The following is a 10,000-nucleotide window of genomic DNA, read 5'->3' on the forward strand; positions in this document are numbered from 1 at the left end:
ATAAACGCTCAATAAAAATTCAAGGTTAACTCAGATAGTCCATGTGGCTATTTTGTCATCTATTTATTAGTCGTATTGCTTGGGGATAGAAGCTGTTTAAGAGCCTGTTGATGTCAGACTTGATGCATCGGAACCTCTTGCCATGCGGCCATGCGGTGGTTGGGTGGTTGGGGTTTTTGACGACTTTTCCGGGCCTTCTTTTCATACCGCCTGATATAGTGGTTCCGGATGGCAGGGAGCTCGGCCCCAGTGATGTACTGGGCTGTCCGCACAACCCTCTGTAGCGCCATGCGATCACGATCATGCTGCCAAGCCAAGCGGAGGTTGCAGCCAGTCAATGCTCTCAGTTGTACAGCTGTAGAACCTTTTCAGGATTTGAGGGCTCATGGCAAACTTTTAAACATCCTGAGGGGAAAGAGGCAATGTCCCGCCTTCTTCACGACTTCACGGCTCCAACGTTGTTTTAGAGAATTTGGCAGTACATCCAGTACCTCCTCACAACCGTACACCACCTGTAAGGCATCGTGTGGACGAGCGGTTTGCTGATGTCAACGTTGTGACAACGTGGCCTTTTTGCCAAAACTCCCACACTACCTGACATCTTTGCTTTGCTTAGAAGTATGAGTTACCATACTCAATCACATGGGTGGCCAACTGTGGCAATTCCATCTGTTGCTACAGACTCAGAAAAAACAGCTGTTCGTTACTTTGCACTCCATGTATGGAACAACCTTCAGAGTTCCCTACAATGGATGTATTGGTGCCTTTCAGGCATTTCAGGGTTTATTGAGGACCTCTGCTGAGGAATGTGATTGGTTTTAATTAGTGTGTTTTATTTGATTGTTTTCTCTTTGTATTTATTTTCTGGTGTATTTCCTATGTGTCATTTGTTGTGTAATTGTGAGATGCAAAAAATACCTTGTTCTCAATGGGACTACCTGTTAAAATAAAGGATGAGATGTGTATTTATTTCATCTGTGTGTGGTAGATGAGATGTGTATTTATTTCATCTGTGTGTGGTAGATGAGATGTGTATTTATTTCATCTGTGTGTGGTAGATGAGATGTGTATTTATTTCATCTGTGTGTGGTAGATGAGATGTGTATTTATTTCATCTGTGTGTGGTAGATGAGATGTGTTATTGTTTAGTGTTGTTATGTTAATGACACTAATTCGTTCAGTTCCCCTCTGCTGCTGCTCTGAATAGCCAATCAGAAGTCCCGCTGTGAGATCATCTGCTAGAGATGAGGTAATGGTTGCTATGTGTATGTCACAAGTGACAGGGCCATTCTCTTTATATTATGTATCAGCATGTCTTATTATTTGGCATCATGTCTATTTATGAGTGCCTTTTAATCACATGTGTGTTGTTTACAACGAATATCTTTCACTTAATTCCGTACATTCTCACGTGTGAAATTTAATTAATTAAATTGCATGGACTATTTTGCTTGTTTGTATGGTGTGTTGTGATTCCACCAATTGGCATGGACTAAAGTGACATTGAGACTGTTGCCAATTCCCTATCCCCTCCTCCCTCCCAAAACAAATAGCTAAACACACCCCAGAACTAGAGTCAAAAGGAAGTGGAATGTATCTTCAGCACGCCATTCAGACTGGGGACGTCTCCACCGACAACATCCAACTCATTGCTGCTGATTGCTGCTCCTCTCCACTGTTCACCTGCTGTGGGAAGAAGACACTACTCATACAAGGCTCTCTATAGCACTCCTAAAGGAAAGGGATTGCTTAGAGTAGGACTCTAATTGTTGCCAGTAGATGCTCTAATTGTATGTTATGCGACTACAGACACAGGGGACACGCCCACGCAGCTGTGAGAGGTTACACCCAACGCTACAACCCAGCAGGCCTGGTGTAGAGCGAGAGACAGTCACCGACCACCGAACCTGCTATTGATGAGCCATCCACTACTGGACCAGCCATCCACTACTGGACCAGTCATCCACTACCAGACCAGTCATCCACTACTGGACCAGTCATCCACTACTGGACCAGCCATCCACTACTGGACCAGCCATCTACTTCCGGACCAGCCATCCACTACTGGACCAGTCATCCACTACTGGACCAGTCATCCACTACTGGACCAGTCATCCACTACTGGACCAGCCATCTACTTCCGGACCAGCCATCCACTACTGGACCAGTCATCCACTACCAGACCAGTCATCCACTACTGGACCAGCCATCTATTTCCGGACCAGCCATCCACTACTGGACCAGCCATCCACTACCGGACCAGTCATCCACTACTGGACCAGCCATCCACTACTGGACCAGCCATCTACTTCCGGACCAGCCATCCACTACTGGACCAGTCATCCACTACCAGACCAGCCATCCACTACCGGACCAGTCATCCACTACTGGACCAGCCATCCACTACTGGACCAGCCATCCACTACTGGACCAGTCATCCACTACTGGACCAGCCATCCACTACTGGACCAGTCATCCACTACTGGACCAGCCATCCACTACTGGACCAGCCATCCACTACTGGACCAGCCATCCACTACTGGACCAGTCATCCACTACTGGACCAGCCATCCACTACTGGACCAGCCATCCACTACTGGACCAGCCATCCACTACTGGACCAGCCATCCACTACTGGACCAGCCATCCACTACTGGACCAGCCATCCACTACTGGACCAGCCATCCACTACTGGACCAGCCATCCACTACCAGACCAGCCATCCACTACTGGACCAGCCATCCACTACTGGACCAGTCATCCACTACTGGACCAGTCATCCACTACCAGACCAGCCATCCACTACCGGACCAGTCATCCACTACTGGACCAGCCATCCACTACCAGACCAGCCATCGACTAACAACTCCTGGTCGGGATGAAGAGCTGAACGATGTGTGAGTGAGTACCAATGGTCTCCAGTATGCTGATGTTACTGATGAAGCTTTCTCCACCCTTTCCAGATGTGGCCTGCTACGACAAGACTGCTGAGGCCACGACTACCACATCAGAACCTCATGATGCCAACACCGAAGCGACGAACGCTCCATGCTAAACATCTATGGACTCTAGCTTGTATGTGGTGTGAGTTTGCCCCGGCCTGTCCTTGTGTTTTGTTCTGTGTTGCTTTTATCCTGTAACCCACTATAAATATTAATTAAAGAGAAAATAAAGATATTAAAGAACTCTAGACACTGACGGTCTGCCTCCTGCCTATGCCTGTAGTATCGGGATTGAAATAACTTTTGACATGTGTTTGTGTGTGGTGTGCTTCATAAATGCCTTGCATAAGGTTATGAAATACGATATAATGGTTTTATATAACCGGACTGATATTTATTTAAGAATTCATTCATTCATTAACTGTCTGAGAAGTCTCTCTAGCAATATGGAAAACAATATGGTCCATTCTGATGTATAGATACTGTCACGCGGGACTAGGTGGGTGAGCAAGGAGTCAGGCGCAGAGAGTTCCACTGGGGAAAAAAGTGCTCTTTAATAAGGCACACCAAATTAGACAAGCCCAACAACACAGGGCGCGGACAGTAACAGTGACTACCCAAAACACAGGGTGCCAAGTCCAGAAAATACATACCTCTAGCTAAAACGCACACACGTAACATAAAGACAATCCCGCACAAAACAAGGGCGGGTACACGTGCTTAAATTAAGGAAGCTCATTAAGCCATACAACAGAACACAAGTGAAACTAATAAGACAAAACAAACAGACAAACGAAAAAGGGATCGGTGGTGGCAAGTAGGACGGTGACGACGACCGCCGAGCACCGCCCGAACAGGCAGGGGAGCCAACATCTAGTAAGACGGTGACGACGACCACCGAGCACCGCCCGAACAGGCAGGGGAGCCAACATCGGCGGAGGTCGTGACAGATATGCTCCAGTCACACATTCATGACCTGTCTACCATGAGAGAGAGGAGGCAAGGAGGGAGAGAAAGAGGGAGAGAGACTATAAGGGGGGAAGGGGGGAAGGGGGGGTGAAGAGAGGGGAGAAGGAGAGGGAGAAGGAGAGGGAGAGTCCAGTATATTGAAGCAGGTCTGGTCCAGGTGGGGTTTAGTCAGTCAGTGTGTTATTTTAGGAGGGCAGAAGGAGGGGGGGATGGAGAGAGGGATGGAGGGAGAGAGAGAGGGATGGAGGGAGGGGAAGATGAATGGAGTTAATTAAGACGAGCAGGCAGAGGAGACAGGGTGGAATTACACAAACACTAATTAGAGTCTTCGTTAGGGGGCACAGAATGAGAGCAGAGCATCCATCATCTCAACTCGCACTCCTCCCTCTCTCTGCCCTCCTTCTTTACCTTGTTCTTCCACTCCTCAACACTTCCCCCTCTCTCCGCCCTCCTTCTTTACCTCGTTTCTCCACTCCTCAACACTTCCCCCTCTCTCCGCCCTCCTTCTTTACCTCGTTTCTCCACTCCTCAACACTTCCCCCTCTCTCCCGCCCTCCTTCTTTACCTCGTTCCTCCACTCCTCAACACTTCCCCTCTCTCCGCCCTCCTTCTTTACCTCGTTTCTCCACTCCTCAACACTTCCCCCTCTCTCCGCCCTCCTTCTTTACCTCGTTTCTCCACTCCTCAACACTTCCCCCTCTCTCCGCCCTCCTTCTTTACCTCGTTCCTCCACTCCTCAACACTTCCCCCTCTCTCTGCCCTCCTTCTTTACCTCGTTTCTCCACTCCTCAACACTTCCCCCTCTCTCCGCCCTCCTTCTTTACCTCGTTTCTCCACTCCTCAACACTTCCCCCTCTCTCCGCCCTCCTTCTTTACCTCGTTCCTCCACTCCTCAACACTTCCCCCTCTCTCCGCCCTCCTTCTTTACCTCGTTTCTCCACTCCTCAACACTTCCCCCTCTCTCCGCCCTCCTTCTTTACCTCGTTTCTCCACTCCTCAACACTTCCCCCTCTCTCCGCCCTCCTTCTTTACCTCGTTCCTCCACTCCTCAACACTTCCCCCTCTCTCCGCCCTCCTTCTTTACCTCGTTCCTCCACTCCTCAACACTTCCCCCTCTCTCCGCCCTCCTTCTTTACCTCGTTCCTCCACTCCTCAACACTTCCCCCTCTCTCCGCCCTCCTTCTTTACCTCGTTCCTCCACTCCTCAACACTTCCCCCTCTCTCCGCCCTCCTTCTTTACCTCGTCCCTCCACTCCTCAACACTTCCCCCTCTCTCCGCCCTCCTTCTTTACCTCGTTCCTCCACTCCTCAACACTTCCCCCTCTCTCCGCCCTCCTTCTTTACCTCGTTTCTCCACTCCTCAACACTTCCCCCTCTCTCCGCCCTCCTTCTTTACCTCGTTCCTCCACTCCTCAACACTTCCCCCTCTCTCCGCCCTCCTTCTTTACCTCGTTCCTCCACTCCTCAACACTTCCCCCCTCTCTCCGCCCTCCTTCTTTACCTCGTTTCTCCACTCCTCAACACTTCCCCCTCTCTCCGCCCTCCTTCTTTACCTCGTTCCTCCACTCCTCAACACTTCCCCCTCTCTCCGCCCTCCTTCTTTACCTCGTTCCTCCACTCCTCAACACTTCCCCCTCTCTCTCCGCCCTCCTTCTTTACCTCGTTCCTCCACTCCTCAACACTTCCCCCTCTCTCCGCCCTCCTTCTTTACCTCGTTCCTCCACTCCTCAACACTTCCCCCTCTCTCCGCCCTCCTTCTTTACCTCGTCCCTCCACTCCTCAACACTTCCCCCTCTCTCCGCCCTCCTTCTTTACCTCTCCTCCTCCACTCCTCAACACTTCCCCCTCTCTCCGCCCTCCTTCTTTACCTCGTTCCTCCACTCCTCAACACTTCCCCCTCTCCCGCCCTCCTTCTTTACCTCGTTCCTCCACTCCTCAACACTTCCCCCTCTCTCCGCCCCTCCTTCTTTACCTCTTTTCTCCAATGCTCTGTCTTTTGCTTAGCAGCCATATTCTCTCCCACCCCCCTTAACTTTCCTCTCCGCCACCTCCTCCTCTCTGCCCCCCTCAACTCTCCTCTCCGTCACTACTCAACCCTCCTCTCCTCTCCGCAACTCCTCAACCCTCCTCTCCTCTCCTCCATTCCTCAACCCTTCTCTCCTCTCCTCCATTCCTCAACCCTTCTCTCCTCTCCGCAACTCCTCAACTCTCCTCGCCGCCACTCCTCAACCCTCCTCTCCTATCCGCCACTCCTCAACCCTCCTCTCCTCTCTGCCACTCCTCAACCCTCCTCTCCTCTCCGCCACTCCTAAACCCTCCTCTCCTCTCCTCTCCGCCACTCCTCAACCCTCCTCTCCTCTCTGCCACTCCTCAACCCTCCTCTCCTCTCCTCCACTCTTCAACCCTCTTATTCTCTCCGCAACTCCTCAACTCTCCTCTCCACCACCCCTCAATCCTTATCTCCTCTCCGCTACTCCTCAACCCTCCTCTCCTCTTCGCCACTCCTCACCCCTCCTCTCCTCTCCTCTCCGCCACCCGTCAACCCTCTTCTCCTCCCTGCCACTCCTCAACTCTCCTCTCCTCCATTCCTCAACCCTCCTCTTCTCTCCGCCACTCATCAACCCTCCTCTCCTCTCCTCCATTCCTAAACCCTTCTCTCCTCTCCTCCATTACTAAACCCTTCTCTCCTCTCCGCCACTCCTCAACCCTCCTCTCCTCTCAGCCACTCCTCAACCCTCCTCTCCCCTCTGCCATTCCTAAACCCATCTCTCCTCTCCTCCATTCCTAAACCCTTCTCTCCTCTCCGCCACCCCTCAACCCTTCTCTCCTCTCCACCACTCCTCAACCCTCCTCTCCTCTTCGCCACTCCTCAACTCTCCTCTCCTCTCCGCCATTCCTAAACCCTTGTCTCCTCTCCTCCATTCCTCAACCCTCCTCTCCTCTTCACCACTTCTCAACCCTCCTCTCCTCTCCGCCATTCCTAAAGCCTTCTCTCCTCTCCTCCATTCCTAAACCCTTCTCTCCTCTCCGCCCCCTCAACCCTTCTCTCCTCTCCGCCACCCCTCAACCCTTCTCTCCTCTCCGCCACTCCTCAACCCTCCTCTCCTCTCCGCCATTCCTAAACCCTCCTCTCCTCTCCGCCATTCCTAAAGCCTTCTCTCCTCTCCTCCATTCCTAAACCCTTCTCTCCTCTCCGCCCCCTCAACCCTTCTCTCCTCTCCGCCACCCCTCAACCCTCCTCTCCTCTCCGCCACTCCTCAACCCTCCTCTCCTCTCCGCCATTCCTAAACCCTCCTCTCCCCGCCACTCCTCAACCCTTCTCTCCTCTCCGCCACTCCTCAACCCTTCTCTCCTCTCCTCTCCGCCATTCCTAAACCCTCCTCTCCTCTCCTCTCCGCCACTCAACAACCCTTCTGTCCTCTCCGCTACTCCTCAATCCTTCTCTCCTCTCCTCTCCTCCATTCCTAAACCCTTCTCTCCTCTCCGCCACTCCTCAACTCTTCTCTCCTCTCCGCCATTCCTGAACCCTTCTCTCTTCTCCGCCACTCCTCAACCCTTCTCTCCTCTCCTCTCCGCCACTCCCCACCTCAACCCTTCTCCTCCTCTCCTCTCCGCCACTCCTCAACCCTTCTCTCCTCTCTCCGCCACCATTCCTCAACCCTTCTCTGCTCTCCGCCACTCCTCAACCCTTCTCTCCTCTCTGCCATTCCTCAACCCTTCTCTCCTCTCCGCCACCCCTCAACCCCTCCTCTCCTCTCCGCCACTCCTCAACCCTCCTCTCCTCTCCGCCATTCCTAAACCCTCCTCTCCTCCGCCACTCCCTCAACCCTTCTCTCCTCTCCGCCACTCCTCAACCCTCTCCTCTCTCCTCCTCCTCTTCCGCCATTCCTAAACCCTCCTCTCCTCTCTCTCCGCCATCCTCAACCCTTCTGTCCTCTCCGCTCCCTCCTCAACCCTTCTCTCCTCTCCTCTCCTCCATTCCTAAACCCTTCTCTCCTCTCCGCCACTCCTCAACTCTTCTCTCCTCTCCGCCATTCCTGAACCCTTCTCTCTTCTCCGCCACTCCTCAACCCTTCTCTCCTCTCCTCTCCGCCACTCCTCAACCCTACCCTCCTCTCCGCCACTCCTCAACCCTTCTGTCCTCTCCACCATTCCTCAACCCTTCTCTGCTCTCCGCCACTCCTCAACCCTTCTCTCCTCTCCTCCATTCCTCAACCCTCCTCTCCTCTCCGCCACTCCTCAACCCTCCTCTCCTCTCCGCCACTCCTCAACCCTCCTCTCCTCTCTCCGCCACCCTCTAAACCCTCCCTCTCCTCTCCTCTCTGCCACTCCTCAACCCTCCTCTCCTCTCCTCTCCTCCACTCCTCAACCCTCTTATTCTCTCCGCCACTCCTCAACCCTCCTCTCCTCTCTGCCACTCCTCAACCCTCCTCTCCTCTCCTCTCCTCCACTCCTCAACCCTTTTATTCTCTCCTCAACTCTCCTCTCCACCACCCCTCCATCCTTATCTCCTCTTCGCCACTCCTCAACCCTCTTATTCTCTCCGCAACTCCTCAACTCTCCTCTCCACCACCCCTCAACCCTTATCTCCTCTCCGCCACTCCTCAACCCTCCTTTCCTCTTCGCCACTCCTCACCCCTCCTCTTCTCTCCGCCACCCCTCAACCCTTCTCTCCTCTCCTCTCCGCCACTCCTCAACCCTTCTCTCCTCTCCGCCACTCCTCAACCCTTCTCTCCTCTCCTCTCCGCCACTCCTGAACCCTTCTCTCCTCTCCGCCATTCCTCAACCCTTCTCTCCTCTCTGCCACTCCTCAACCCTTCTCTCCTCTCCTCCATTCCTCAACCCTTCTCTCCTCTCCGCCACTCCTTAACTCTCCTCTCCTCTCCGCCACTCCTCACCTCTCCTCTCCTCTCCGCCACTCCTAAACCCTCCTCTCCTCTACTCTCCTCTCTGCCACTCCTCAACCCTCCTCTCCTCTCTGCCACTCCTCAACCCTCCTCTCTCTCCTCTCCTCCACTCCTCAACCCTCTTATTCTCTCCGCAACTCCTCAACTCTCCTCTCGACCACCCCTCAACCCTTATCTCCTCTCCGCCACTCCTCAACCCTCCCCTCCTCTTCGCCACTCGTCACCCCTCCTCTTCTCTCCGCCACTCCTCTCCTCTCCTCTCCGCCACCCCTCAACCCTTCTCTCCTCTCCTCTCCTCTCCGCCACCCCTCAACCCTCCTCTCCTCTTCGCCACTCCTCACCCCTCCTCTTCTCTCCGCCACTCCTCTCCTCTCCGCCACCCCTCAACCCTCCTCTCCTCCACTCCTCAACCCTCCTCTCCTCTCCGCCACTCCTCAACCCTCCTCTCCTCTCCGCCACTCCTCAACCCTCCTCTCCTCTCCACCACTCCTCAACCCTCCTCTCCTCTCCTCCATTCCTCAACCATTCTCTCCTCTCCGCCACCCCTCAACCCTTCTCTCCTCTCCGCCACTCCTCAACCCTCCTCTCCTCTCCGCCATTCCTAAACCCTTCTCTCCTATCCTCCATTCCTAAACCCTTCTCTCCTCTCCGCCACCCCTCAACCCTTCTCTCCTCTCCGCCACTCCTCAACCCTCCTCTCCTCTTCGCCACTCCTGAACTCTCCTCTCCTCTCCGCCATTCCTAAACCCTTCTCTCCTCTCCTCCATTCCTAAACCCTTCTCTCCTCTCCTCCATTCCTCAACCCTCCTCTCCTCTTTGCCACTCCTAAACCCTCCTCTCCTCTCCGCCATTCCTAAACCCTTCTCTCCTCTCCTCCATTCCTAAACCCTTCTCTCCTCTCCGCCCCCTCAACCCTTCTCTCCTCTCCGCAGCTCCTCAACCCTTCTCTCCTCTCCTCTCTGCCACTCCTCAACCCTCCTCTCCTCTCCTCTCCTCCACTCCTCAACCCTCCTCTCCTCTCCGCCACTCCTCAACCCTCCTCTCCTCTCCGCCACTCCTCAACCCTCCTCTCCTCTCCGCCACTCCTCAACCCTCCTCTCCTCTCCTCCATTCCTCAACCCTTCTCTCCTCTCCGCCACCCTCAACCCTTCTCTCCTCTCCGCCACTCCTCAACCCTCCTCT

Source organism: Oncorhynchus keta, chromosome 34, assembly GCF_023373465.1.
Source record: "Oncorhynchus keta strain PuntledgeMale-10-30-2019 chromosome 34, Oket_V2, whole genome shotgun sequence".
NCBI classification, from domain to species: domain Eukaryota; kingdom Metazoa; phylum Chordata; class Actinopteri; order Salmoniformes; family Salmonidae; genus Oncorhynchus; species Oncorhynchus keta.